The following is a 4,363-nucleotide window of genomic DNA, read 5'->3' as shown; positions in this document are numbered from 1 at the left end:
CTTTTTCTCCTGCTGGTCCAGAAAGGACAAGGCTGTAATTTTTGAAATCCCACCAGTTTCCATAGTTAATCTGCTGGTCTCTCCCTGGGATGGGCTTGGTCCTCCACTGACCTTATACCCATCAGCAAACTCCAGGTGGGATCTATTTCCCTTTTGTCATACATGGTGATCATTCAGATTTTGGCTTTCTGGTCAGTGCTGTGAGTAAGAGAGCTAGAAGAATTCTGACTTTAAGAAAAGACTAGGTCCCTCACAAGTTAGCTAAGTTTTGGTTCCTTCTTGTTGCATTTTCTTCTAAAGGAGGGCTCTGGGCCTGTCACCCCTCCTGAGTGGACTACACATTCTGCTTCATGTAACAATGTCCCGTGGTTGAAAAGATGGTCTGGGGCAGTCACATTCATTCCATGGAAGTTCAGAATTGGAGAACTTAGAAGAAGCCAGGGCCATTAGCAGTGGGGACCAGAGCTGAAAGGCTGTTTGGGATTACATGATATAGAAGTCTGGGTAGCCCTGAAGAGCCGGGTGTAAGCTGAAGGAAGGCAAAGCAGGTTGAGGACAGCAGACAGTGGGAAGAGAACAGAGAGGAGATGGGAAAAAACAGAGACCCACAAAAAAGATCTGCAGTTGTTGTTTTTAGTCCTACTGAGGCCTGATTTCTCTGTGACTTATATCCTTGGCATCCAGCACATTCCCTGTTATGTCCTGACCACAAACATCCTTAGCTTGAGCTAACCTGGGTGGGCCTCTTTTTCCTGCAACTCAAGGTGCTAGATCAGGGATTGGCAACGCTTTCTCTAATGGGCAGATAGTAAATATTTTAGGTTTGCCAGCCTAATTTTAACCTTGCAACACAGTCTTTGTTGAAACTACTCCCTGCTGCCTTCATAGGGCAAAAGCAGTCATAGACGACATGTAAATAAATGGGCATAGCTGTGTTTTGAAAACAATAAAACTTTGTTTTCAAAAACTGGTGACCAGCTCGCAAGCTGAGGTTTGTCAACTCCTGTGCTAGATTAAAATTTTATTGTTGTATCAGAGCACCTGGGTGGCACAGTCAGTTAAGCGTCCAGCTCTTAGTTTTGGCTCAGGTCTTGATCTCAGTGTTGTGAGATGGGGCCCCATGTTCGGCTCCATGGTCAGCATGTTGTCTGCTTGAGATTCTCTCTCCCTCTCCCTGGCCCTCCCTCTTATGTACTCGCTCATGCGCACGCTCTCTCTTTTTCTGTAAAATAAGTAAATGTTTATTTATTTATTTATTTATTTATTTATTTTCAATGTGCAACATAACTCTTTATTATGAAAATAAACAGCGATCATGTGTGAGGAAAGTACATGGAACAACTGATCCTTCAGGTGCTTATGTTACCTGACCTGCAAGGTAATTTTGATTTCTTGGTCAGCCAGGCCTCCATCCCCAGTCATGGGTATAGCCTTAGGCTGGAGAAAAGAGAAACAGTGATGACGTGGACATCTAAGGCTTCTTTTAGGTGATTTGCTTGAAAGCCTCCTCTGGGATCTTGCCCTCATTCTTGAGCATAGTGAAGACCTGACGAGCTCTGGCATAGTTCCACTCGTTGTCCTGAAGGCACTTCTGAGACCACTTGAGTTTCATTCCAGACTGAATGGAGAAAGCATGAACCATTTCCTGCTGCTCCTGGGAGAGGGTGGGCATGGAGCTGGAAGTTGGTGTAGGATCTCGGTAGGAGAACGCATTCCAAGTCTCACTGGGGGTAGCATCTCTCACAAACAGCTCATCATTCACGATGCATAGACTGGAATTGCTGGCAGGGATGGTGATGAAAGTCCTGGTTAAGGCACGAACAGAACCCTGAGACTTTCCCTCCACCTCCTTGAACACCCCATGGACAGTGAAACAGAGCATCCTCTCCGTCTGGAACCACATGTCCACCAAGAAGGAGCTGAGATCGTGCTGTGTTTTGGGCAGCACACAGAGGGAGCCCACGATGTCATATTTGTGTGATTTAGTGGCTGAACACACAGGGAGGGGTCCTTGGGCTTCTTCATATTCCTGCTTTCCTTGAAGTACTCCCACAAACTGCTTGGGCCTGGGTCCTTGGGGTTTAAGGGAATGACCAGGGAGAAGCAGGCCTCATCATGGTAGGCACCGAGGAGACCCTGACGGTCTCCAAAGTCATAGATGAAATAGTACTGCTGCAGGAACTGCAGGACTAGACTCTTCAGGGCATCAGATCCTTTGTAGCTTTCCTTGCAGGGCTTTAACAAGCAGGGTGTGTCAGTATCAGTGATAACTGGTGGTGATAACTCCTGGCCATCCAGGCGTAACAACTTAGGAAAGCAATTCTTGATGGCACTTATGTAGGTGGACTCGTCTGGAAAGGTGTCACACAAGGGGTTTCCTTCTAGCCAAAGCTCTTCAAGCTCCAGTCCTTTAATCTTGTTTAACTCCCACAGCAAGTTCAGCTCATTTTTGGAGAGGTTCAGGTTCTTGACTGTGGGGGCCATCTCTATAATGTCAGACAGACCATCTAGCCCATACAGTTTGTTGTTGCTCAAGTTCAAGGACAATAGCTCAGGGTAATTCTCTTCATTGATCTGCAGGGTGGCTGCCATGCAGTTTCTTCGGTTCAGGATTATATATATATCATGGCCTACCAAGTCTGGGTCAAAGCGGAGACACTGGAGGTCAAGAGCTTGCTGGGAGACGTCATAGCGTTTGTTCATGGTCAGCTTTAGCTGCTCCATTTCTTCTGGCTCCAACTTATACCTCACAGAGTAGGGTACAGAGGAGGGATTGACAAAGATAGATATCTTTCGGTTCTCCTCATCATAAATCTTGCAGCTGACATCCTTCAGTGCAGAGGCAGTGCCAACATCCTGGACAAAGAACCGAGCCTGGTTTTTCACGTAGTGAAAATCGACTGGAGTGAAGGGGACACTGCAATGGCTCTGGATTGAATTCATTAGCCATGTCTTGTCATACTTTTTCCCATAGGGAATATTGATCTTGAACCATTTCCCTGGGTTTCCATCTTGTGCGTTCTCCCCCATTTCTCTCTTCAGAGTTTTTCTGTCTCTCCACACAGTAATATGGATATGGCCTTCATTTTGCCATTTCACTCTCCTCTTGTTGTGCCGGGTGCTATAGGGAGTGTGTCTTATTTTGGGGTCCTCTTGGACATTTCTCATCAACACATTTCCATCATTCTCCTGGAGGTATGAAAGATGAGGCTCATATCCACCACATTCATAATGAGGGTTCCTCTTGAAAAAATCACTGTGGAATGAACTCCAAATTTTCTTTCTTCCTTGAGGTGAGCTATCACCATCATTGTATTCTTCATTTCTATATGTCTCATATTTATCTGATGGAAGAACATATTTTTGTTGTTGCTGTCTTTTGGACATAGTATTTTGTGTATCAAACCTGGAAGTGCTGACTTCCAGAGACTTGACCGGCAGGGTCCACATGACAGAAAGATCTAAGTGACTTCAGGGTTCAGGAGCCTTCGATTTTCACGTGACCTATTTATTTATTTTTTAAAGATTTTATTTATTTACTTGACAGAGTGAGAGAGAAGAGAGAGAGCACAAGCAGGGGAAGTGGTAGGCAGAGGGAGAGGGAGAAGCAAGAAGCCCAGTGCGGGGCTGGATTCCAGGACCTTGAGATCAGGACATGAGCCAGAGACAGACACTTCACCAACCAAGTCAGCCAGACATCCCATAAATAAATAAATCTTTAAAAATAAAAAATAAAATTTAAGTGTTACATGGACTTGAGATGGATGAATCTAATTCTTTACGAAGGCTAAAAATGTCCCTTATCCCTTTGCATTTAGCTCAGGTCTCCTTTGACTCTGAGTTAAGAGCGAGTGGAATATAATAGCCAAACTATGGCAAGAGCCCAGATGTCCATCAACAGATAATAAAGCATATGTGGTGGATATATAGTGGTATATTATACAGCAATCAAAAATGAAATCTTGCCATTTGCAGCAACATGGATGAAACTAGAGGGTATTACGATAAGCAAAATAAGTCAGTCAGAGAAAGACAATTACCGTATGATCTTACTGATGTGGAATTTGAGAGATAAGGCAGAGGATCATAGGGGAAAGGAGGAAAAAATGAAACAAGACCAAACCAGAGAGGGGGACAACCATAAGAGACTCTTAATCTTAGGAAACAAATTGAGGGCTGCTGGAGGGGAGGGGAGTAAGAGAGAGGGGTGGCTGGGTGTTGGGCATTGGGGAGGGTAGGTGTGTGGTGAGCGCTGTGTGTTGTGTAAGACTGATGAATCATAGACCTATACCCCTGAAACAAATAATACATTGTATGTTAATAATAAATACATAAATACATAATAAATAAATTTTTGTTAGGG

At 44.5% G+C, this 4,363-nt stretch overlaps 1 pseudogene; it reads right to left on the bottom strand.

Moving 5' to 3' along the window:
- Positions 1-1,284: 1,284 nt before the first annotated feature.
- On the bottom strand, positions 1,285-3,477 carry LOC116585618 (annotated as a pseudogene).
- Between the last annotated feature and the right edge of the window lie 886 nt (positions 3,478-4,363).

This window comes from Mustela erminea, chromosome 3, assembly GCF_009829155.1.
Source record: "Mustela erminea isolate mMusErm1 chromosome 3, mMusErm1.Pri, whole genome shotgun sequence".
Lineage (NCBI taxonomy): Eukaryota > Metazoa > Chordata > Mammalia > Carnivora > Mustelidae > Mustela > Mustela erminea.
This window is presented reverse-complemented; position numbering and strand designations above follow the sequence as displayed.